This window comes from Ictidomys tridecemlineatus, chromosome 6 (genome assembly GCF_052094955.1).
Source record: "Ictidomys tridecemlineatus isolate mIctTri1 chromosome 6, mIctTri1.hap1, whole genome shotgun sequence".
NCBI lineage: Eukaryota > Metazoa > Chordata > Mammalia > Rodentia > Sciuridae > Ictidomys > Ictidomys tridecemlineatus.
Window position 1 is genome coordinate 135087719 of NC_135482.1, and position 27417 is coordinate 135115135.

A 27417-nucleotide genomic window follows, 5' to 3' on the forward strand; every position below is an offset into this window, starting at 1 on the left:
GCCTACCTCAGGAGGTTGTAGTGAGGATTAAGGAAATTCGTTCATGTAAACAGTGCCATATAGTAACATCTGTGAATGTTAACTGTATATCCACAAATATTCAATTTCTACTTGTGATAAGGGCTATGAAGGAAAACAATGTGGTGGTATGAGAAAATAAAGAAACTTACTCTAGGTTGTTTAGTGTGTAGATTTTTCATTTTTCTATGCATACATACAAAGTTCAATGCCTTTTCCATCTTAACTAAGTTCTTATGTACTGTGGCTACAACTTTTATAGTTTGAGATGTGACAGGAAATCTAGCACAGATTTCTTTTTCTTTCCTGACAATTTCATGAATAGAAGATTCATTTTTACCATAGATCTTAGGAACTTCAATATATGAGTTTTTTTTCCTTATTAAGTCAATAATGTTCACCTTTTCACTTAAAGGAAATACTTTATTTATTTATTTATTTCTTCACAAAACCCAATCACTAGCATCACTCCTCTTACACTGTGGGACCATTATTAAGTAAAATGAAGTTTACTTGAGCATAAGCACTGCAGTACTGCCACGGTTGACCTGGTAACTAAGAAATTGCTACTAAAGAACTAATGTGCAGGCAGCATATAGAGTGTGGATACACTGGACAAAGGGATAATTCAAGTCCCAGGTAGTTAGACTGGGAAAGTTGGAGATTTCATCACATTACTTAAAATGGTGTACAACTTAAAACTGATGAATTTTGTTTATTTCTGAAATTTTCCATATCATATTTAAGACCACAGTTGACTGTGAGTAACTGAAACCAGTAACTGAAAGGAAAACTGGATACAGGGGGACTGCTGTACGGTTGGTTTAACCAGGAAGCCAGGTCCAAGCCAGTTGGTAAGTTATGTACCAGAGATCCAGTGGTTCCAGGAAATGCATCTCGCTTTGTGCCAGTGGAGATGAGGAAATTTGCCTGGGGCTTCTGAGAAAGTTTCCTTCCTGATTGTTGTGTATGAATTTAAAAACTGGAACTGTCAAAGTTATCTCATTACTAGAGTAATGATGAAGTTACCATGCTGAGGGTTACCATGCTAGAACTGGAAAAAAAAACTACCTGAATTCTGATAAAACCAACCTGATTACCATTGACTTGTATATTTTTTTTCAGTTTATATGAGCTGAGTTAGTTTTCTGTATTTACAGCCAAAAACAAAAAAAGGTTCAGAGGGAGTTTCTTGTGGAGATTACAATTAAGGACGAGTTCTAGATTTGCTGATGCTATTTGGGTGGATTGGGTACTATTTACAGTTATGAGAAAGGCTGGTTGGGGGAGTGGGGAATAATGGGATTTAGGGGTAAAAATCAAGGATTCTCCTTTCTAAAAGGAGAGGACTGGAAATTATTAGAGTTGTATAAAACCTTTTCTGACTGTTGTGGTTTGGATCTGAGGTATCCCCCAAAAGCTCATTTGTGAACAGTTTGAATGAATTAATAGGTGGTAACTGCAGGCAGAGAGGATGTAGCTGTAGGAAGTAGGTCACTTGGGGTGTGCCCTTGGGTATTATACTATCCCTGGCTCCTTGTTCTCAAGCTTTCTCTGCTTCCTGGCTGTCATGAATTGAACATTTTTCCTCTGCTCATAGCAATAGAACAAGGTAACCATGAACTGAACCTATGAAACCCTGAGCCAGGTTTTTTACCTTTTAACTTATTATTACTTTTTTTACCTTTTAAGTTACTTTTGTCAGTTCTTTTGGTCACAGCAATGAAAAACTGACAAACCCATTGACCTAAGATAACCAAAAGATATGCCGTCTTTCATTAGTAATTGTGAGTATTAGAGAATTGACAAACTTTATACCAACACTAGGGCCAAAGAGACCAGAATCTTGGTAGGGAGTGTGAAGGATAACATTCTGGTATTTTTCAATTGGATTACATTTAAGCATCTCATGGAGATTAAAAACAACAACAAAACCATCCATCCATCCATTCATCCACCCATTCTTGGGCCCCTCTGCAGGTATGCACAATCAGAATCTCCATAATTGGCTCTGGGAATGTCTAAAATAAATAGGTAATTTTAATGGATTCAACTTTATACTCAAACGTTTCCTGGATCTGAGGAGTTGTTAATATTAGGGCATCCAGTGCCCCTTCCTGCACAAGGTATTTGATGGCAACTCTAGAAACCAATTCCAGTTAATCTAAGCTTAGGAAATAGCAAGAGCCATAGGATTGATCATAGTACAATATTGTTAAAATGCTATGAATGACATCATTACACCTGTGGCCAAACTGTTCTATATTTTTTTCTATAGGAATAGTCAAACACAATCTCTGACTGCAGGCCTTTAGGCAATACTGTGAGTATATTAACAGTTACTGAATGATTGGGTGTTTGCTTGATGGTTGGAACCATCTGGCACTTAATCAATAGTTAAGATGTCACTTTACATATCAATAGCTGGATAATTCCATGAGAAGTCAGGTGATAGGAAGCTTCTTTGTTTTGTATTTACATGGATATTTATTAATTTTTTTAACTTATATATGATAGCAGAATGCATTACAATTCATATTACACATATAGAGCACCATTTTTCATGACTCTGGTTGTATACATAGTATACTCACACCAATTTGTGACTTTATACATGTACTTTGGATAATGATGTCCATCGCATTCCAGATAGGTAGCTTCTATATAAGGTTACCTTCTATGGTTGTTGGTTGAATGGACTTTACTACCCATGTTTTACCAAATCTAGATAATTCAATAAATGACATTGATCATCAGATGGTGAGAAGGTGTCTAGGAGCAAGAAAGGAGTGCAGGACACAATAAAGCGTGTCTAGGAGCAGTATTCTGAGCAGTAGGATCAGTGTTCTGGGCAGTGGGGAGCTGAGATGATCAGTGCTGGGGAGGAGTCAAAGAGGGTGCTGTCTCCAAGGCTGAGACAGGGCCCCAAATAATGAGATGATATGCAGGAAGAAATTACTCTAATTAATGTAATTAAGATTTTATTCATGGTCATTTGGGGCTGCATTGGCAGTCAGCCAGTTTGCCCAAGGTGGTAAATGACTGTCTCAGCTTTGGAAAATGATGCTCTAGGCATTGGGCGTGTGTGTGTGTGTGTGTGTGTGTGTGTGTGTGTGTGTGTGTGTGTTAGAGAGACAGTTAGTATTTAGCTCTGCTTCGCCACATTTTGTTTTTTAATACCCCCTCCATCCTCCTAGGTTGGATATGGTGAGTGATGGAAGGAGATTTGTGAGTCTTCCAAGTAGACAGTGAATTAACTCTTTTATCTAGTAAATGATAGGTTTATGATTTGACTTCCCTGGAAAGAAAGCAAGATGTAAACATAACATTCTCATTGCTTACCTTTTCTTGAAGTAATATATTTTTTGGGAGTTATCTTAGGTATCCTATTAAGCTTTAGAGCATTGAATATGTTTACATCTTTTCCTTTGCTTTGTGATACAAAATCAAACTGAAGGCTGGGGGTTTGGTTCAGTGGTAGTATGCTTGCTGACCATGGGCAAGGCCCTGAGTTGGACCTCCCCCCACAAACAAACAAAAAACCAAAATCAAATGGACCTTTGTATTTGATGGACATCATTATCCAAAGTACATGTCTGAAGACACGAACTGGTGTGAACATACTTTATATACAACCAGAGATATGAAAAATTGTGCTATATATGTGTAATAAGAATTGTAATGCATTCTGCTGTCATTTATTTTTAGAAATACAATTTAAAAAATTAAAACAAAAATGATTTGATCTGAGCCAGGCTCCCTGGTGAATGCCTGTAATCCCAGCTGCTTGGGAGGGTGAAGCAGGAGGATTGCCAGTTCAAGGTCAGTGTTGGCAACTAAGTGAGACCCTTGTCAGGAAAAAAAAAAAAAAAAAAAAAAAAAGAGGACTTGGGGTATGGCTTAATGTTATAGCATCCCCGATTTCGATCCCAAATATGGTGTCAGCCTAGGAGTTTTAGAGGGTGATTTCTGCGTATGTATAAGACAGTCAAAGCCATGAGAACCTTGTAGCTTCACAGTGTTTTAATTATGCACATCACCGCCATTGTCATCAGCTCTACCATGGCCATTAGCAAATATTGATTGAAGCTAATCAGGTGTAAGACTAGCAGGTTAGGGAATAAGAGGTGTAAGTGATTTCTGTAGTAACAGCTAAACACTGGTAATGGCATAAGTTCATGTTGTTATGAGGGGACATTGGAGAGAATACATATTTGTGGGGGTGCTTCATATTCCCTCATGGGAGATCTGCTGCTGGTCTCCAGGAATATGGCAGCTTCAGGGCCCATTTTCAGAGTTTAGAGATAAGTGATAAATAACATTTAAACTTTTTTTTTTAGGTTTTCATTATTTAATGAAATGTCTTTCCTAATCTGAAACTTTTAAAAGTCACTCTAGCTATGTCTGTGTAGGAAATGAAATTAGGACGTCTTAATGGCAGTGCTTTTTCTGTCATTCTTTAATTTCTGTAAAGAATATAGCCTTTATGGGTTTAATTAAGGTAAAATTTCTTTAAATGGCTTCATGGTGATTTCTAGGTTGCTTAGAAATATAATCATGCCACTTGGAAAGAACTTCTTTGGTAAAGCAGAAAAGTTTTAGCACCTAGTGATTTTTTAAAGCTGTATTATTAAAGAAATTTATAGTTCCATTTTATATGGAAATGGGAGCTACAGAAAATGTGAAATTGAAATCCACAGATGTCCCTCATTTGCAGTCCTTTATAGATTGAGCTGAGCAACAAAACACATGTCTTTAAGTATTTTTTTAACTGTTACTTGCATTTCTTTCATGTCATTGTGGGTTGTAGATTCTAAGTGCTTTAAAGAAAAGAATAGTTAAATAACTGATTTTGAGCTGATTGCTTTGCTGACAGACACTCAATGGCAATGGCCTCCAAATATACAGTAGAATAATTCGATTCACTCTTTTGTGAGCTAGTGGCTTCAGAGATCATGATAGTATTGAAGAAGATGATGAAAATCATGGTGGTTATTCATGGAAACTCATGAATGGGTACAGCTTAATGGTGTAGAATGCTAGTGTGCAGTCTGAAGACTCTAAAGTCATCCTTGGACTGAATTTGGCTTAACCATGTGCTTCAGTCCTGGTCCCTTTTTTTTCTCATGCCCAGTGCAATTATTCAGGGAATGAATGCTTGAGCTCTTTATCATGGCTTGAGAGTTTTTCTACTTCTCTCTCCCTCACCTTGAACTTCAGCTCCTCTTTCCAGCCTCTCTGAACTTCTCACTGTCCTTCATGCCCACCTGGCCACTTGTATCTCTATCTGTACAGATAGTCTTTCACTTGCAGTCCTTTCTAGAATGAGGTGAGGAACAAATAAATGGAGTCTTTAAATCTTTTTTTTTTTTTTTTTTTCTTTAAGCCATTTTGTCTTTTTGTTGGGAATGCCCTCTTATTCACCATCCTGGTCTTCTGATCTTTACAGATCCCAGTCAAAAGTCAGTCTTCTTTGATATCAATTCCTGCCGTGGTTTAATGTGTCCCCAAAGTACATGTGTTGGAACCTTGATTCCCAAAGTGCAGGTGTTTGGAGGTGGGCCTTTGAGCTATTTAGGTCTTGAGGGTGCCACCTTCTTTAATGGATTAATGCTATTTTCTCAGGAGTAGGCTCCTCATAAAAGAACCACTGTTAACCTCCTCTTACTCTCTCCGTGGTGCAGTCTGCTATGTTATAATGTAGAAAGAAGGCCCTCACCAGATGCTGGCTCCTCAGTCTTGGCCTTCACAGTCTTTGGAACTGAGAACCAAATGCATTTCTGTTCATTGTAAATTACCTAGTATGTGCTATTCTGCTATAGCAGTGTTTTAATTATCCTCATCACCGCCATTGTCATCATCTCTACCATGGCCATTAGCAAATATTGATTGAAGCTAATCAGGTGTAAGACTAGCAGGTTAGGGAATAAGAGGTGTAAGTGATTTCTGTAGTAACAGCTAAACACTGTAAATGGCATAAGTTCATGTTGTTATGAGGGGACATTGGAGAGAATACATATATGTGGGGGTGCTTCGTATTTCCTTGTAGGAGATCTGCTGCTGGTCTCCAGGAATATGGCAGCTTCAGGGCCCATTTTCAGAGTTTAGAGACAAGTGATAAATAACATTTAAACTTTTTTTTTTTTTAGGTTTTCATTATTTAATGAAATGTCTTTCTTAATCTGAAACTTTTAAAAGTCAAAAGTCACTCTAGCTATGTCTCTAGCTATGTCTAGGAAATGAAATTAGGACCACTCTATCCTCTTGTTGAGAGGTGCTTCTTCCACTGTGTGCCCTTATTTATAGCTTTATAACAGCAGCTGTCTTTTTTTTTTTTTTTTTTAACCTGGGCTTTAAGAGGTTTATATTGTGTTAGAAGAGATACACAAGGAAAATATGAGATAATCAAAGACAGTGAATGGTACCACAGAGGAAGCAGATAGGTCCTCAATAGAGAAACGGGTGAAAGATGTTATGTTATATAGAAAAGGAGAGATATAAGAAGTGGGATAGAGAGTAGCATGTCCTTTGAGGAGGAAGAGCAAGACCGTAGCAGGGCTAGAGAACCGACTAGTCAGAACTGGGAGAAGTAGTAACCAATTATTTAATCTTAAAGTCTCTTTCCCTTATCTGTAAAGACATGAGTACCTATCTCATAGAATTATGAAAAAGAAATGAGGTAGCTCATGCAAAGCATTTAGCACAATGCCTGAAGGAAGTGCTCATAATAGTAATTTATTGTTATTAGGGTTGTTATCATTAAATTGTAGGGCTAGGCCTTAAAGGTGCACCTTTGTAAGGGAACTACAAGAAGCAAAGCCAGACAAGCAGTCAGAAGCAGAGAGAAGAAGATAAAGGTTAGGCAATAGATGAGGAATCAAATTAGCTAACAGGAAATTGGGAATGAACTGATGTCAGGTCAGTGTTGGGGGAAGGGGAAGGGAAAGGCAGAGGGTTTCTAGAGCAGTTGAGAATAAAAACACAAAGAACTAGTGAAAAGAACACGACCTTGAAGCTAAGGCATTGCCTGCCCTAGGCTGCTGAAAAAATGATCAGCTTCCTGCTGGGATTGGAGCCTTCACAGAGCATGACCAGCCCAGGGCCTGATGGTGGAAGCAGGTGTGCCAAATGAGTGAGCTGGTAATTAGGTTAACTTGGGGAAAATGGGGAATTACAGCAGGGGCAGATCGAGACAGGAGCAGTGGTGGAGGTCAGTAGATTGTTGAGGCCAAAAAAAAAAAAAAAAAAAAAAAGGACATCAGAAACAAGATCCCAGTGTAAATTTACAAGGTACTTTCTCTTTCGAAGGTCTTTGGTGTGCAAGGGAAGGCTGTGAGATCCAGTGACTCCATAGTTTCCCAGGTCCCTAGGAGGGCACACAGCCACTCCTGTGACTTTTCCTTCAGTATCAGGCAACTCCTATGTTCGTCATTCCAGCTTTAATAGACTTTTATTTTTTAAAGTCTACACACACTAGAGAGCTTTTTTTCAAAATTATGCTTGTGGAAATGAGATTTTTGTCATGCAATGTAGTCAGAAAGTTTTCTGCCTAAGGTGTACACATTAAATAGAGCAGTCTTAGAGTACTGTTCTCAGATTTGCTTGTTTATGAAAATAACTGAAGTGCATTTTGAACAATTGAGATTTCTAGGCCCTGCCTCAGACCTACTAAAATTAACTGTCGAGGGTAAGCACCCAGGAATTCATGTTTATAAGCATCTCAGTTACTTCTGATAAGGCAACTTGAAGTTAAATATTGCCTGTGTCAAATGAAAGACTTTTAAGTCCTTCCTGTAGGTCAAGGATTGAAGTACTTAATTTCTAAGTTGTGGCCTGATTGTACTCTGGTTCCTACTTTGAGAGGCCATAAGGAATGTTTACCATATCCTCCTATTTAGATCTGTGGTTTAACACAGGCATTTTCAAATAGGGGTGATTTTATTTCCCAAGGGACATTTGTCAAAAGTATGACACTTTTGGCTGTCATACTGGCACTGTGGGTGCCACAGGACTCTAATGAGTAGAGAAGCCAGGGGCAATGAGGACTGTTGTACAGTGCCCAGGACAGCCTCCCACAAAGAATTATGTGGCCCCAAAAAGGATAGGACAAAGGTCGAGAAACCCTAAGATCTGGCTGTATTAACATAAATTAGTTATTAGTTCGTGAGAAAATGATCTTCTATTAACATGTAGAATATTGTCAACACTCCAATTGCTTTCTGTACCCTCCCAGTATATTCCCATTCCTCCCTTAGAAATCATAATCCTAGTTTCTGTCACCATAGCTTAAGTTTTGCCTGTGCCCAAACTTTTTCTTTTCTTTTCTTTTCTTTCTTTCTTTCTTTCAAATTTAACTTTTTTATTTATTTATTTTTTGTTGTTTGTTTGTATGTGATGATGAGGATTGAACCCAGGGCATCACCTGTCCTAGGCAGGTGCTCTACCACTGAGCCATAACCCCAGCCCTGTACCCCAACTTTCTACAAACGGAATCATACAATATACTTTCTTGTGTGTGACTGCTTTTCCTTGACACTTTTTTTTTTTCTGGGAGATAGAGTTTTATTGTTGCATGTAGCAGAATTTTGTGCTTTTTAATTTTTGTGATATGTATATTACAATGCTGTTATTCATTTTTATGTAGATGGACTGCATTATGTAGATGGGTTTTATATTATTTTAAAATTTTAGCTATCATTAACACAGCCATTTTGGGACATTTGTGTATATATCTTTTGGTGAATATAGGTAATCATTTCTCTTGCATCTGTTCCTAGGAGGGGGATTGTTTGGTCATCCATTGAATAAATTTGGCTTTTAGAAACAGTGTTTGCTTGGCCTTAGTAGATACTGCCAAACAAACTTCTAGAGTACTGAAACAGTTTTTGCTCCTACCAGCAATGTATGACAGTTCTAGTAGCTCGCTCTCTTTCCTCATGTGTCATGTCAGTTTTTACATGTAAGCCATTATTGTGGAAGTATAACTCATGGGGGTTTGTATTTTCCAAAAACTAATGACATGCAAAGCCCCTTTTCATCTAACATATTGGCCATTTGAATATTCTCTCTTGCAAAGTGCCTGTTCCAGTCTTGTGCCCATTAATAAAATTGGTTGTCTTTTTCTTATTGACGTGAAGCAGTTCTTTATATTTTATGCATGAGTCCTTTTAAAAATATATGTATTATGGATGTATTCTTCTAGTTTGTTGCTTGCCTTTTCATTCTCTCTTGTCTCTTGAGAAACAGAAGTTTTTAATTTTAATAGGGTCCAATTTTATCAGTCTTCTGTTATGGTTAGTGCTCTTGTATCTTTAGGAAATCTAAAGTCTTTTGATGTTCAAGCCTTTATGTGAGCTTGGCCCTTTGTAGTGAACTAGATTTAAAGACTTTATTTATTTTTTTAAATATTACAGATGGTTTAAATTGGATATTCTATAAAAAGCCTAATAATACACATGTGTGTATGTACACATGTATGAGAAGAGGAATTCTTTTAGTTGACAAGTTGAGATAGGCAGATGGTTGGTTACTGCTTTGGTTGAAGCAGGGTACCAGAAAGGATACATTTCTTAAATATTTAAAGGCGGCCATTTGCTAGTCTTTTCAGGTAGGTTCAGGTCAAAACCCTTTCTTTGCATATGAGTGCATTAGAGAAAGTGGAGTCTGCTCCTTCTTGTGACTTCATCACACCTTGAAGGTATCTTTAGTGGAGGTAGAATGGAAAGACACTTTGATTTGTTCTGAGTATAAAATCATCTTATGTTTTTATAAATTTTCTCATTTTTATTTTATGGGCTACTTTGCTTATACTTTTTTTTTGGGGGGGTACTGGGAATTGAATTCAGGGACACTCGATCACTGAGCCACATCCCCAGCCCTAGTTTGTATTTTATTTAGAGATAGAGTCTTTCAGAGTTGCTTAGCACCTTGCCTTTGCGGAGGCTGGCTTTGAACTTATGAACCTCCCGCCTCAGCCTCCCCAGCCTCTGAGATTACAGGTTGCTTATACTTGATTAGTTCTAGTGACTTGCCTTAGTCCTGTTAGACCCATTTCCCCCTCATTTTGAACTCATACTTAATTGGTTTATATTGTACTTAATAAATAATAAGCTGTATAGTGAATATGAGCAGGAATGGGGACAGATGTAGACTTTCAAACATAGGATTCAATTCTGGGACGGAGATGTTTTGGTGTATGGAGGATGCCCCCAGTTGCCAGTGGACTGAGGGCACGTGGGACATATGTGTTTGACAGAGGTAGTAGGAAATAAGGTTAATTCAACTTTTTTATAGGAAGATTCATTAAGAGAGCTTCTCCATTCCAGTGAGACTTGTAGTTGGAAAGATATGATAGGAAGGAAGGCAAATCAGATATTTTGACTAGTTAATATAGAAACAGTCTCTATATTCTTCTAATTAAAGAATAAGATGAAGGGGTAGCTTTATGTTTAACCAGGTAGAACATTTATATATTCATGTTTTCATTTTTCCTAGAGAATACTTAATATATTTAAAATAATAGCTTGGCTTAGATAGAGGAATCTGACACCTATAAACCTATGTGAGTGTGTTTCTTTTCTTTTCTTTTTTTTTTTTTTAGAGAGAGTGAGAGGAGAGAGAGAGAGAGAGAGAGAGAGAGAGAGAGAGAGAGAGAGAGAATTTTTTTAATATTTATTTTTTAGTTATTGGCAGACACAACATCTTTGTTGGTATGTGGTACTGAGGATCGAACCCGGGCCACACACATGCCAGGCGAGCGCGCTACCGCTTGAGCCACATCCCCAGCCCCATGAGTGTGTTTCTAATGTAGTTATGTAAAGTATTTTAGAGGTCATTTTTCTAAAGGAAAAAGTACATATCTTTAGATTAAATCATTATAAACCCTGGGAAAAAGGACCTGGCACCTGCAGGTTCTTGTTAGGTCTTGCTTGTTTGTAGCTAGAGAATTATTCTTGCACTAACATGCCAAAATCCTCCCCATAAATTCTGTTGGAAAGCAGTCTACAATTTGAAGCTACTTATTGTTTCATAAAGTCTAGCAGCTCCTGTATATTTTCTATGCAAACTAAATAAATCTAGCAAGGTGGATCTTGTGTTTAGAGTTGGATACAGTTGCATCTTTTATTTAAAATGTTTTACTTAAAAGTTGGAAGCAATGTTTGTATGCAGCTTTAATACCGTGTGAACAGTATTTTCTCATGTACTGTAGATTTGTAAGAATTTAAAATGGAATTCAAAATGGAATGTCAATGTTGACATTTGTATCAATATTTTTATTAAAGCCCCAAAAGGACCCTATTAAGTAATATAAGAAGTGACAATGAAGAATGGTAGACTCTTTTTTGAGATCACAATGGAGATTGATTATAGAATGATTTGTTGGAAATGATTATTTCATAGATTATTCCTCTTATTTTCATTTTGTTTTACTTATTATTGGCATTGCCAACTAGCAAATTCCAAACATTATTTGTTCAATATTATTAAACAAAAATCTTTTAAAGTAGGACATATTTTTCTTCTTTGGTGGAAGCATATATATTACTGTACTTATAATTAATATTGCTTTTAGGAAATGGGATAACTTGGCTTATATATGTCCGAGTGGAACTTAAGTTTTTGGCAGTGTTGAAGAGGCAAATATGAATTAGCGAGAGGCTGGGGTTGTAGCTCAGTTGGTAGAGTGTTTGCCTCGCATGCACAAGGCCCTAGGTTCAATCCCCAGCAACACACACACACACACACACACACACACACACACACACACACATAAATTAGTAAAAATCTAAATTTAAGTTTTAATTATAAAATTATTGTATTGATAATAAAGGCTACAACATGAAATATATTACTGGTTAGAAATTCTTAGGGGATTTGAATTAGAATAGTTAGAAACATCTTGTACTCTGCTTCGCTCTGATGTGCTGCTCAATGCTTAAGGATACTTGAAAACAAACAAAATTTTACCGAAAAATGTTATTTATACTGTTGGTATCATAAAGCAATATGATACCAAATTTCATTAATTCAGGAATCACTTGTTGTGACTAATTTGTTCTAGATACATTGAAGAGACCAACAGTAAAATTCACACAAGCCAGAGTTTTAATGCATTTGAAGGTAATTTTTCTGAAATTTTGGTCCTTTTTTTTAAGGAAAAGAATCTACCAATGCCAATATTTTCATAAAATGGTCATTTATGGGTTTATTAAATGTGCATTTATTGAGCCCTTTTCTTACATCACAGTGGCCATAGTTTTATTCATTTCTTTTGCATTGCTTCCCTTGTTTCTGTTTATTATTGTTCAGTGTCCCAGAATTTCATTTTCCTCTAGAGGTGTATTGCATGCAGGTAGTAGCAGCATTACTGAAAAGATGTATGTCTCAAATTTTAATGTGATCTGCTCATTTACTTTATAATTTCAGAAAGAGGTGTCAAACCCTTTAGTGTATGCCTTTCTATAGAATCTTTGACATTTACTTAAGTTTTATGCACACACACCAACACACACAGATATGTTATCTGGCTTTTTTCCAGGAAATTACAAATGGAAAGGATGAAATTGGTAACTATGACCTCTTCTTACAAGTATATAACATTGTATTCAATACTCTGATTTACCTCTGGATTATCAATTTTTGATAATACGCAGAGTATTTACCAAACAGGTAAGCTCACAAGTTCCTAAGTGTCTAGTGTTTTTTATTGAGCTTTCATTACACTGGCGTGATCCATTGAGTTATTGTGTAGATAGTCCAATTTGGATTGGAGCCCCTTCCCCTTTCTCCATAAGTAGTTCTGATCTGTAATTAATAATCCCACTCTCTAATCCCATGATCAGTCTTTCTGGCATGGCCAGTCTATAAATTGTCTAGGACCCACTATGAGCCACCTCATTAGCAAAAAATATGAAATGTGCTTCCAGGGGGCCCTGTGAATACAAAGGTACCTATAAATAGGGAAATTAGCAGCTACCTTACTGTTAAATAGGGATTTAGCAGTTACCTCTCAGGAACTTGGGCAAATCCTTATCTCACATGCTCTGTTCCCCTGAAAGTATATGTGTTATTAGGGGCTTACAATTTATATATATACACATATACATACACACACATATAAAATATTATATAATTATATAAGTTATATATATTCTCATTCATATATATATATATATCACACTTGAATGCTGTGAACATTGAGCTTTTGATTCAGAACTTTCCTGTGCTATTAGTTATGTGGCTTGGATAAATCACTTGTTTAAGCCTCAGTATTCTTGTTTGTATAATGGAGCTAATAGCATCTACTTATTAGAGAAAAAATAAAGTTGTTTTACAGTATGTCTGCTCATAAAAAGTGTTCTGTTAAATGATAACTATTATGTTGTACATATTTATACTTAAAACAATGCTAATTTTTTCCCTGTTACTTAGGAGCGTACAACTAGGACTGTCTTCATCCAACTTAAAACATACACACACACACACACACACACACAAGCACACACACACACACAAGCACACACACATTCTATGTATATGAAAATATTTTAAATCTTTTTTGGAATATGTATATATATAATTATGCTTAAAATATTATATATTATATTAAATATATACCATATATAATATTTATGTATGTTTTACATGTACCTTATAATTTGTGCATTTATAGCATATATTATATAAATATATTTGTATTAAATATAAACAAATATTAAATATATTTTAAGTTACATAGCTATACTTTATATTAAATAAATTTGTTATACACTAAGTGTATTAAATGTAGAATATTTAGGTTGAAAAATATATTTAAGGTTTTATACACACACACACACACACACAGAAAGAGAGAGAGAGAGAGAAGAGGGGAGGGGAAAATTTTGTCAGGACATTGATAATATGATTGTTTTGACATTTGGCCTTTTTTTTTTTGTTAAGCCAAGTAATGACCGGTGTTTAAGCTATTGTGCTTGAATTAGTCTTATGTTTTTTTTTTATAACATCTGTAAATTGATTCCTAGATGTAGGATATCATATCAAATAAGTAAATTTCTTTGTGACCATACCTTGACTAGTTTTATGTTCTCTTTCTCTTGACTGCTTTCATTATGCTAGTTACTTGAGATTTGACTGTATTTTTGTTAGTTGCTTACATTTGTTATGTACATATTTGTGTTTATTCTTCCTTCTAGGTAAACTCAATATTCCAAGTGTTTTATAATCTGTGTATAACACCTGAGATAACTCATTAAATTCTGTTGTCTGCCCAGAAATTGGAATTTAGATTAACTTTTGTACTCCTTTCACAATACTAGAATTTATGATTAAAAATATCCTAACTAATGAAAGCTCCATGTGCTCAGCAACTGTGAACATATGATATGAACATATCTTTCTGATACTACATGCATTTCTTTCTAAACTTGTCACGTTAGTTTGCAAAACTGAATTAAAACACCAATTAAAAATGAAGAAATATAACTTGAAACCTTTATTAACTGTAGCAGTAAAAGCAATAAAAATGAGTTCGTGGTTTATGGAAAAACCATTTTTATTTCATAGTTTTCTAAGAACCTGCCAGTTAATTTTTATGATTAAATATTAACCCACATTCCATTGCATAACCATTCCATGCAAGTTGTTACAAATTATCACAGTGTTTTTCTCCAAAAGAAGCTTTCTATCTTTAAAGACTTCAATCCCTGATATGTGAGTGAAGTGGAGGAGTGAGGTAATTATCTGGATCACAGTAGATAAGATAACATTGAGTTGTGGTTATCTAGATGTGTCAAATGGAAATCTTTTTCTCTTGGTAAAGTATCGGTTTCCACCTTTCTGTGTGGCCTGTTGGTATGATGGGGAAAACTGAAGTGGAGTCCAGGGGAAGTGTCTTGAGGTCTGAAGCCTCTTGCTCAACTTCTTTAACCAGAGCAATCAACTTTATTTATATACTGAGTTTCTGTGAAGGATGTCATTGGAAAGCATTCATTCTGTGAGTCCAAAAACAAGGCTGATGTAGAAACCATTGGCTTCACAGAACATTTAAGGATTTTTAACATAAGTTGAGCAATAGAAAATTATGCTACAACATCAAGAAGTAATTGCAAGGGAGAGGCAGTGCAGATGGCAGGGGAGAGATTAGTTTTCTTTCCACACACCACAGTGAAAATGAGAGGAACTGAATGATTGTGTGACTGCTAGCCATATGCTATTTGCTGAAGTTATATTGTGCTCTTTTTAAAAAATTGAGGTAAAATTCATCTAGTATAGAATTAATTATTCTCCTATTCTTTTGTTACATTCATAATGTTGTACAACTGTCACGTCTGTCTAGTTCCAAAACATTTTTAACACTATGTTGTAGTTTTATATTTATTCACAGAACTTATTTATACTGAGCTTCTTTCTATAAAGGGCTTGGGAGTGGCTTCTAATAAAAGCTATTAATAAAATAGATGGATGTTCAGAACCAGAGAAAGATGAAGGAAGCTACTCTATAATCTGTGTTAATGTAGTTTTTATTCAACATCAGGTTTGACTCTGTAGCCTTTCAACAACAGAACATAAAACTATATCTGATATTATCTGAAAGGAGAGAAGACTAGCTCCTCAGAGGAAAGGGTTTTTCTTGACCCTCAGTTCTAAATGAAATTTCTCAATTGGGACTTGTGACATTGAGCAATTATAGTTTCACAGAATATACTGAAGCAGTTTTAGTATTTCTTTCTTCTTTTTATTTTTTTGGTAATAACCTTCAGTGAAAGTAAAGGGCCTAGTCTGATTCTGTGAGGCAATGATAGAAATTTTAGAGATAGCAGAACCATAAATATTTGACCTTTCCGTGCTTGGTTCCAAATTAGTCCAGATTTTTTTTTTATGTTTTATTAGTGCATTGTAGTTATACATAATAGTGGAGGTCAGATTATTTATTTTTTAAACCACACGTGGGTAGAATGTAAGGTTGTAAGGAGGTGCTGGAGAAGGCGTCCTTCAGCAGGAGCCCTGGTGGCTAAGGTAGAAACCCCTGCTAGGGGTGGAGCCAGGTTGAGTCAGGGGGGATGTTGTGTATTTATTAGGAGAATGTCATAGCTTGACGGCTAAAATCTTTTCTACGTGTTTATACAATGAGGCATAGATATTATGAAGCCTTAGTTTACACAAAGATTCACAACTTATTAAAGAATTTACTTCTCGTAATCAATGGACATGGTGCACGGCAAATGTGGGAACAACTAGAGGATGTTTATAGGCACAAATTACTTATGAGATTTGGTATATTTATTGTCACTGGTGGGAATATGGTAGGATTAAGGTAGTTTTAGTGATTTTATACATCCGCTTTCAAGTTGCCTTTTTTTTCCCCTTAGTTTTGCTCCCCCCCATAATTTTATTGGTGCATTATGGTTTTACATCATGCTGGGATTTGTTGTTACGTATTTGTACATGCACACACTATAACAATATAATTTTGCCAATATAATTTACTATTATTTTCCATTTTCTTCCCTTCCTCTCTCCCCCATCCCTTTCCTTATCAAGGTGCCTTTCTTAAAGGTTTTCCTGATTCGTAGTACAACCAGCATTTTATGACAGTTCCAGTTTCATGGCACATTTGGAAGCACTGAATATAATCATTTTACTCTGCCTTCTAATGTAATGCAGAAAAAAACCACATTTTTTTTCTTTTTGGTTCTGGGGCTTGAACCCTGGGGCATTTAATTACTGAGTCACATCCCAGCCCTCTTCATATTTTATTTAGAGATAGGGTCTTGCTAAGGCTGAGGCTGGCTTTGAACTCCTGATCTTCCTGCCTTAGCCTTTGGAGCTTCTGGGATTAGAGGTGTGCACCACTACACCTGCAAGAATTCTTACTGTTACTTTGATTTTCTAGATGTGGTTGCTGAAAGCCATGGCTTATATTTAGTGACATCAGATTGTATAAACTGATGGGCAAGATCTCTGTATATTTTACCCCCCCCAATTTTTAATTTCAAATATTTCAAGTCTACGAAAGATGGAAAAATGAAGATGGTATTTTCTTCATGTAGGTTCACCAGTTGTTAACATTTTGAGACATCTGCATTAGCCACTTTATTAAATGTGGAATAACTTGAAAGTTACAGACATGATATTAAGTATGCATTTTTCTAAAACGAGGACATTTTCATTCATTCCATAATCGCTGCAACAGTATTATAGTTAAGAAGTTTTAAAAACCAAACCCCTATTTCTCATCATGCACAAAAATCAACTCAAAGTGGATGAAGGACCTAGGAATTAGAACAGAGGCCCTGCACCTAATAGAGGAAAAAGTAGGCCCAAATATTCATCATGTCAGATTAGGCCCTGACTTCCTTAACAAGACTCCTAAAGCACAAGAAATAAAATCAAGAGTCAATAAATGGGGTGGATTCAAACTAAAAAGCTTCTTCTCAGCAAAAGAAACAATCAATGAGGTGAGCCTACATTTTGGAAGCAAATTTTTGGCACATGCATGTCAGATAGAGCACTAATCTTCAGGATATATAAAAAACTCAAAAAACTTAACACCAAAAAAAAAAAAATCAATAAATGGACTAAGGAACTGATGAGACACTTCTCAGAAGATACACAATTGACCAACAATATGAAAAAATCTTCAGCATCTTTAGTAATTAGAGAAATGCAAATCAAAACTACTCTAAAATTTCATCTCATGCCAGTCAGAATGGCAGTTATCAAGAATACAAACAGGGCTGGGGATGTGGCTCAAGCGGTAGTGCGCTTGCCTGGCATGCGTGCGGCCTGGGTTTGATCCTCAGCACCACATACAAACAAAGATGTTGTGTCCACCAAATACTAAAAAAATAAATATTAAAAAATTCTCTCTCTCTCTCTCTCTTTAAAAAAAAAAAGAATACAAACAACAATAAGTGTTGTGTTGGCAAGGATGTGGGGGAAAGGTACACTCATGCATTGCTGGTGGGACTGCAAATTGGTGCAGCCAATCTGGAAAGCAGTATGAAGATTCCTTAGAAAACTTGGAATGGAACCACCGTTTGACTCAGCTATCCCATTCCTTGGTCTATACCCAAAGGACTTAAAAACAGCATACTACCATTATGCAGCCACATCATGTTCATAGCAGCACAATTCACAATAGCCAAACTGTGGAGGCAACCTAGATACTATTCAGTAGATGAGTGGACAAAGAAACTGTGGTATATATACACAATTGAATGTTACTCAGCAATAAAAGAGAAAATAAAATTATGGCATTTGCAGGTAAATGGATGGAGCTAGAAATATCATGCTAAGCGAAGTAAGCCAATCCCAAAAAACCAAATGTTTTGTCTGATACGTGGATGCTAATCCATAATGGGGAGAGAGTATTGGATGAGCGGAGGAACTTTGGAGGGGGCAAAAAGGAGGTACAGAGGGGGATTGGGGATAGGACAGATGGTAGAATGAGACGGATATCATGACCCTAGGTACATGTATGATTGAACAAATGCTGTGATCCTACTTTGGGTACAACCAGAGAAGTAAAAAACTGTGCTCTATTTGTGTACAATGAGTCTAAGATCATTCTGCTGTAACCATGTATAACTGATTAGAACAAATAAATAAATTAAAAGAAATTTAATGTTGACATAATAAAATTTTCTGATATATAGTCTATGTTCAGATTTTCCCAATTGTTTCAAACACGTCGTTTGTAGCTGTTTTTCTTTCCTTTTCCTAATCCAGGATTCTAATGAGAATCTTGCCTTACATCTGGTTGTCATGTCTCTTTAGTCTTCTTTAATCTAGACAAAGTCACTGGCTGCTTTGTTTTGTAGTGCTGGGGATTAAATTTAGCCCCTCTTGCATGCTGGGCAAGCATTCTATCACAGAATTATGTCCCCAGCCCCTGGCTGTTTATAATATTGATAGGTTTGAAACGTAAAGGCCAGTTTTCTTAGAGTGCTGGGTAGTCTGGTTTTGTCTGGTTGCATTTCCTGTTAACTTCAGGTTAAACATAATGTCAAGAATGTTACATGAATGAGGTTATGCTCTTTCCATTTCATTATATCTTCGATAACCAGATTAAGATGGTATTTTCTAGATCATTTCATCTAAAGATAACTTTTCTTTTCTCCTTTGTAATTAATAAACTGTGGGATGATAGTTTGAGACTGTGTAAATATTCCCTTTGGGGACTCTTTTAGTCATTGTATTGCTGCTGCCTCACTGCCTCCTACAGGGCATGTCATGAAGTAAATGTGAAATAAGAGTTCATTGAATCATTGAATGAATCAGTTGGGATTCTTTCTTTCAAGTTGACTGCAATGTTAGATTGCATTTATGTCAAAATTTGTACGTTTTAGAGAGTATTTTCCTTTTAGAATGAAAATACAAATTAAAATTAGTATTTTTTTAATGGTGTGGGCTTGAATAGATGTGCTAAAAAAATCTAAGCTATAGGGCACGTGAAATAGTGGGCTTTTTGCAAGAAACACACTGTTTTGGTAGTGAGAAAGCATATTCACACTTTTCCCCAATGGATCTGAAACACTTCCCCAGGTCATATTTTAGAAAGTAATAATCTTTAGCAATCCTCACCCCCCTTTACAAAATTAAATATAGCAGATTATGTGAAATTCTGCACAAGTTGCTCCAATTTCTTAACTCCTAAAATGTGAAAATCATAATATAGCTTGTGCAGTGCACACACACAATGGGAAGAGTTAGTGTGTATACATTCACACATTTGAACTGTATTTTTTATATATATATAATATGATTATAATTAAATATTTTATATATATTATATATAAAATATGATTATAATTAAATATCAATTACATTATTTTTACTATATATGATATCAACATGTGTCTATATATCATAAATGATTTTAATATAATAAATAGTTTTAGTGCAGTTCTTTAAGAGTGGATGAGCAGTGGTACAATAGTGCCCTGGCATTTTGAGGATTATAAATTAATAAAGTAATTCATTTTGTATTGTTTTGTTTGAATGCACAAATAATATCAATTGAATGTTACTTAGAAATTATTGTGGGGAATAGATACTATTCTGACTTTTTTTCAGTCAGGAGACATTTGCAATAGGAAATGACAATATTATTGAAGGAGCTGGAAGAGTAGTAAAGTTACGGGTTAGCAGTAGATGTTTGCATTCACTGTTTCACTACTGAGACTGTGATCAAGGGTTCTGGAATATGCATTTCCAGGTCCCAAGATGAGAGCATCCCAGGTGGCAGCATGAGTGGTGGAAGAAAAGTCCAGTGCTACCTGGGCAGAGGTCTAGCTTAGGGTTGCACTGGGCCATATGGATATGCATCCTGGGAAGTTACTGAAGATCCTTGACTTACATGTTTTTTGGAGGTAGAAAGAATACAGATATCAAGTGTGCACGTAACAAGGCATTTCAGAACATTAATAGTAGAAGTAGAATTTAAATCCAGAAGTAACTTTAGGAATAGCCTACTTCAATTGCCTCGCTTCAAAGATGAAATATTTGGAGTGAGATGATTTTGTCCCATCATAGATACCTGGGCTGAGAACAATTTGAGTTTAGAAAACCTTTAAAAACTGATCAACTAGTCCTGATATTTTGATGGATCTTTATGTTGATGATTAAGATAATCAACATAACGTATTGTAGTGAGTTCTGAAGAAAACAAAACAAACAAAACTTATAGTAACCTGATCTGGTTATTTCTGATTTATTTTAAAAATCAGAAATGTCCAGAGGTGTGTAGACTGTCCATGTACAGCTACTGCACTACTAAATTGGGTGCCCCGTAGTGGTGTGGGTTACCTTAAAATAAAGGTGGGCGTCTGCAATTTACCTATATTTCATTTATTTCCAAAATGCACATTTTTCCCACCTCTTGTATCGTTATATTTTGAATATATCTTGCAATGTATGACTATCTGGTTTTGGTTAAGGAAAGTGATTATATGCAGGAGAGTCAACTGAAGTGGTTTGTTCCCAAAGCAACTGTAACTTAGAATTCCCAGAAAAACTTCAAAGATTTCTGTGCTCTGACTCAGGCCCATTGAATCAATTATCATCTAACTAGATTGTGAAGTGTTATATAGTCATATTTCACAACTTTTTTTTATCTGTCTACATTTTTTAAGGGAGTAGTGAGTGGTAAATTTCATTTAGACTTGAAACATTTTCTATCATTAGTCTATGTTGTGTGTGGGTAAACTGTAAGATAACCAATCCAAATTTTTTCTTTTATACCAGTAACAGCAAATTGGATGAAATGAATATTGGCATTGCCAAATGCTACTCTGGATAAATGCTAATTTCAGTGCTATAGGACCTTACATTTGTGGAAAATTTCACAGTTTACAAGGCATTTTGCATATGTTATCTCATTGGATCCTTGCTGTGGTTTCTGAGGAAAACTTAAAAAAAAAAAGCAGATTTTATTATTTTGGGTCAAATGAGAAAATAACATTCAAGGTCAATAGTCAATTCATACTGGGGACAATACTTTACCTCTAGTATGCTGCACAGACAGGGAAATGTGCTGTTCTACATATTTTAAGATGTTGGTTTTTCAAGTACAATATAGAGATTATTTAAAATTTTACAAAAATGATGTAAAACTGAGAAATGACATTTATTTTTCTCTGTTCTGATTCTGTTCTCTGATACAGGAATGATATTATGAAGAGAGTCCAGTTTAAGGGTGAAGGAAAGCAAATTTAGGTGGAAAAGCTTTTTGTGATTTGGATTGACATTCTTCTTTTTCCCTCATTGAGAATCACTGACGTGGAAGAAAAGAAGGTGGGCCAGTCCCAAGCTATTCTCTCAGAGGTGACTTTAGCTCTGGAAGGGTCTGGAAGGTGGTATTTGATTGGTGCTCTGTTCTAATAGGAAACCCAGCTCTCATATTCTGGACACATTCAGATGAGAACTTGTGCAACAATTTGCTTGATTTGTTCACATCTGGCAGTGTATTTTAATTTATGTATAATTATGTTTTTGTATAATGCTCTATTGAGTTTTTGCAGATGATTACTGTATAATCAAAATACAGCACTCTTATCAAGTTCATGTGGAAAACACAAACATTCTCTGATTAGAAACCAGATATCTGGCATGTCTAGCCGTCTTTGTGGATCTGGGATATTTTTATTTTCCTATAGTAAACTTTAGAAACTCTGTGACAAATTCTGTCTTTTGTCCTTTTTTGTCTTATTTAATTTTTTAAAAAAATTGTTGATAGATCTTATTTATTTATTTATATGTGGTACTGAGAATTGAACCCAGTGCCTCACACATGCCAGGCAAGTGTGCTACCTCTGAGCCCCAGCCCCAGCCCCTCCTCTTATTCTTTTTATTGGTATATTAGAGTTGTACATAATGATGGGATACATGCACAACTATAACCATATAATTTGGCTAATATCATTCCCCAGTATATCCTCTTGCCTCTTTTTCTTTCTTTCTCCCCTCCTACAACACTTCTTGATTTAACCCAGGAATGCTTACCCACTGAGCCACATTCCCAGCCCCTTTTATTTTTTATTTTGAGACAGGGTCTTGCTAAGTTGCTCAGGGCTTTGCTAAGTTGCCAAAGCTACGCTCAAATTTGTGATCCTCTTGCCTCAGCCTCCCGTGTCTCTGGGATTACGGTGGACTTGCCTTTTGTTCTCCATGGCTAACTTCAACAGGGAAAAGGTCTGTACAGTTAATTGTCAGTGACATACTGAAGCCACTGTTTGCTTTCACATTTCTACCTGCCTGCATCCAAGGAGGGACCTTTGAACTGAAGTAACTAATTACTTATCTAAGCCCTGAAGAGCTATGATAAACTTCACAAAATAAACAGAGCAATGATACATGTAGCAGGCTATCAGAGCCTTTAATCAGGCAGAGTGGTGAAACTATTTTTAGCATAGAGTAGGCCCAGAGAAGAGTTCCCAGCCAAGGCAATTCCTGAGCCTAGTCTGTTTTCTGACCCCCCTCACCCCCTTCACAGTTTTTTCTTCATTTTTGAAGTCCCCAGTCAGTCCCATTCAAATGTTACTTTTAGATTACATTATTCCAGAACCCAATTAAAGTGATTTTTGACTTGTTTTTTATTTTGGAGTAACCATAGCATAGCATTGCTCTGTTTTGTTATCGTTGATAATTAGGAGATTTTTTTTTTTAATTTAGATTTTTTTCTTTTTAATTTATACATCAAATCATACTTATGGAGTACAGTATGTTTCAGTACATGTATATAATGTAGTGATCAAGGTCATTAGGATCTTAATAATAACCTTAATAATCATAAGAGCTATGAGTAGCATGTATGAACACTGATTTCTTTGTTAGGTTCTCTGTTGAACATTTTTAAAAGTTCTAAGATGATTTCTGTGGGTCACTTTTATAATAGTGCTATTTCATAAACACAAAAGCAGGTTTTGAGGGGTTAAATCTGAAGATCTGCGCTGAGAACTAAAGTCTACTTCCTCTTTTCTGAAACCTAATATTTTTGTTTTAAGCTTCCCCTGTATAATTGAGGAAGTAAAAAAAAAAAACAGTACATGCATAGTATATATTATGAACAATATAAATTGTTCAGATATTTTCTGAAACCAACATCTCAGTAGCTGTGAAACGGGAATTTTAAATTGCCATTGTTAATTAAGTTCATTTACCTTAGTTCCCCTGAATTCAGTGAGCATAATATTGGTGGATAGCTAAACCATACCATTAGATACAAAGAGGGGTGAGGATCTACTTTGTGTTCTTACGGATGAGACAGACACATGCATGTTAAGCTACAGTATACATCAGTTTTCTTGGCTGCTGTAATTCGGGGGAAAGACCACAGTGGGAGCAACAATGACATGATTGATTTTTCTGGCAGGTTTTGGGCAGGCTATAGAGATGCCATTCTGTTTCTGTGTTCACTGATCCTGTTCTGGTTTGGCAGTTTTAAATTGGTTCAGTGTTATTACTGCTTTGTTTCTCAACAAACTAGCTGCTGTATATAGTCCAGGTGTAGTTCGTGGGCTATGAAAAATATTTTTCATCTTTTTATAGATATTAAAGATATAATGCTTTTAAGGTACCTATGGGGAAAAGGATTTTGAATCCTTTTTTCCTGAAAAATGTAATTTCTTCCACTTTTATTATTTTGAAGTTTATTAGATTTCATTTTTGAAAAGTGCATACATAACTTTTTTTTTTGTTTTCTTATGGTATGAATTTGGTACCTACTTTTAAAAGTATGATTTCTAGAAGAGTCTCCTGAAGTAGAGATAGCGGCTTTCATTTTGCACATTATATATACAGTTCTACAGTTTTATATATTTCAAAGGTGTGCATCATGTTTTGTTCTCTTTTTTATCACCTAGGATTTTACATAGCACCTGCCTGATTAAAAAAAAAAATCACTGAATGTGAATACATATTAAGGCATAGCGGTGTTCCAGAAACATCCAGGGCCAGTGTCTGAGAACTGAGTGCAAGGTGCTGTGAGACTGAAGAAAGAAGCCTACCACATCCACGATTGTACAAAGTGCAATTTATTGGGGAACCTAAGTCCAAAGCATGTCTTAGGTGGTAGCAAGTCCAGTGGATCCCTGCTGTTTGAGTCAGAAGGAAGGCGTCTTATAAAGTAGATAGGACAAAAGTGACTTCATCTGAGCTTGAATGTACCCGGTTTATCTCAGGCTAATATCAAAGATGTCAAACTCTGGGTCTGATGGTGCCAGGGTCCTGTGGTCAAGTTCCATATTCCACTTTAATGATTTCCTTTAGTTATACTGGCAATCTGTGCTGGAAAACCCATGAAGGTTACTCCAGGCAATCATGGTTATGACTCAACATGGCTGCATTCAGGTCAGGCTACTCCCAACAGTTGATAAAATAATTAGGACACATTCCAAAATATATATATTCTTTTACTTTCATTCTCGTCTTCATATCACCACCCAGTATTTTTTTCCTCCTAGATGTGCATCAACTACTCCATTGCTTAATGCCCCCTGCCCTTTCCTTTTTATTCCTTGAAGGGTGACGTTTAGTTTTGTGCGTGGCTTGTTGCTTGCTTCTTGATAGGACCTGGCTCAGTTTAGCCTGGTACTTCTCCAGGTATCTATCCCCATTTGAAGAATTTGCCATTTCACTTGTGTACTTTCCTCCCCTGGTTGAAATGTCTTTCAATTTTTTTCCCTCCAATTACAGCATGTATCATATTATGGTAACTGTTAAATCACTTGTATATCTCTTTGGAAGCACTTAAAGGTGATTTCCACCTTGATATGTTTATATTATTCATCTTTTAATTGCCAGTGTCTATGACACAGTAGAATTAAAAAAAATGCTTACCTAATGATTGTGTGCTGTCCTCAGAGTCCTGTAGGATTATTATGTTCATTAAGAATAGAATAAAAGATACTGTCAAAGCTAGATGCTAATTTTAATGTTTAGTATATTATTTTCTAAGTAGTTTTGGGTGTTTTATATATACTGGTTAATTTTTATATTGGCTCACTTTATAGTTGTAACTAGTAAAATTGACTATTGCTACTGCAACAAATTACTACAAATCTAAAACTACACAAATTTATTTATTACCTTACAGTTATGGAGGTCATTTATCTGAAATAGGTCTTACAGAGCTAAAGGCAAGGTGTTGGCAGGACTGCTTTCCTTCTGGCTGCTCCAGGGGAGAATCTGTTCTTACTTTTTCTAGTTTCTCTAGGCTGCATGCATTCCTGGGTTTATGGCTACCTTCCAGCCGTTGCGTCACTCTGACATCTGTTTCTGTGGTCATTATCTCCTTCTCTGACCCTCTTGCCACAACTTTCCTTTATAAGGACCCTTCTGATTACATTAAGTCCACTGGGAAAATCTAGGGTAATAGCCTCACCTCAAGGTTTATAATCTACCTCTACAAAGTCATATAATATGTCAGGGATAGGACCCATTTTATGGGGAGGCTCATCATTCTGCCTATCATACAGATTTAACTTAATTGAAAACTTACCTGTTTTCCTAAAGAGTTAAGCAGAAATAGTAATTAAAAGAAAAAAAAAACAGATTGAGGACTTTATGTACTTATACCAAGATTTGGATATAGTCAGTGCTTTAAAATTTCTGTCAAATTACTGTCCATTTTGGACAACCTTATTATTTTGTATAATTAACAAAATATCTTTGAGTGAGTAGTGTGATGTGCACTGGAGAAGGAACACAAGTTGAAAAGATCCAGTATCTTAGTTTTGTTGAATTGTAGGTAGCATATTCAGGCATATGACAAAATACTAAGTTTGAACTGTGAAAAGTAAAGGTTATGAATTTTGTCACAATTCTTGACCTTAAATTAATTGAATTCAGCATAAATATTGTAAAAATGAAAATTTATGTATAAAGCTTAACATAATGAAACTTAGATGTGGTAAATTTCGCTTAAGGTCTCCCTAAGAAAATGTAATTACCTCTTGGATGAGGAGCAAAGTACTTTTCTGGATAATTTCTCAGTGATGGACATATTTACAGATTTTCAAACAGCAGCTTTGCTAGTTCTGTTGGTTGAGTTCATCTTGACCTGCAGTAGTTAGGTTATTTGTTCTCAAAATATTTGATCCACTTATTGTGCAAGATTTTTGGTACTAAAAAAACTAGCTTTCCATTTCCCTTTAGCCATATATATATATATATATATATATTTTTTTTTTTTTTTGGAACTGTGTTCAAACCCAGGGCCTTGGGCATACTAGACAAGCACTCTACTCTGAGTTATATTCCCAGCTCTATAAATACTTTTAGCTCATATTATGTGCTCTTTTTATTACATAAATATAGGACACTGTTTAGCTTTTCTAAAATGTGAGTCACAGGACTAATCATGTTTTACTTGTAGTAGATGAGGGTAACATAAACTGCTACAAAGGATAAGTAAAGGGACACACTGTTTTTCAGCATGAAAAGTCATAATATCATGAAAGTTTTATGTAATGTTGTACTATGTGTGATCTGAAATTTCAAATGCTATGGACTTGTGTGTTCTCTTGGATATACCATGGTGACAGAATTTGGATGTAAATTACTGGTTGTGCTTCCTGAAAGGACAAGTGCCTTGAAGGACATGGACTGGATTGGCCCCTTTTTGTACATCTTGGATGGAGTTCTTTTTTCTTTTGTCCTTCCTCAGGCATTTGCAAGTGACTTTTAGGCTTTTGTTAAGATGATTATTTTGGGAGCAACTGACGTTCAAAGGCATAGTAATGAAATCTTTTTGGAGTAAATTGGACATAAATATTGCTCAAATGAATCATTTGGAGTTTGTTTGTGTGTTTTTATAACATGGTTAGGTTAATAGAAATGCTTCCTTTATTCTTTATCAGAACTTTCTCAGAATTACAAGGAAAATCTACTGGGATA

General features: G+C 35.7%; 1 protein-coding gene and 1 non-coding gene across 4 annotated transcripts in view; both read left to right on the forward strand.

The window, feature by feature from the left end:
- Tbc1d4 (TBC1 domain family member 4) overlaps positions 1-27417 on the forward strand; it is a 185284-nt gene that overhangs the window by 13312 nt on the left and 144555 nt on the right. The gene's annotated exons all lie outside the window — the stretch shown is intronic.
- On the forward strand, positions 11679-11752 carry Trnaa-cgc (transfer RNA alanine (anticodon CGC)). The gene has a single exon. It is a non-coding gene; the product is annotated as a tRNA-Ala (tRNA).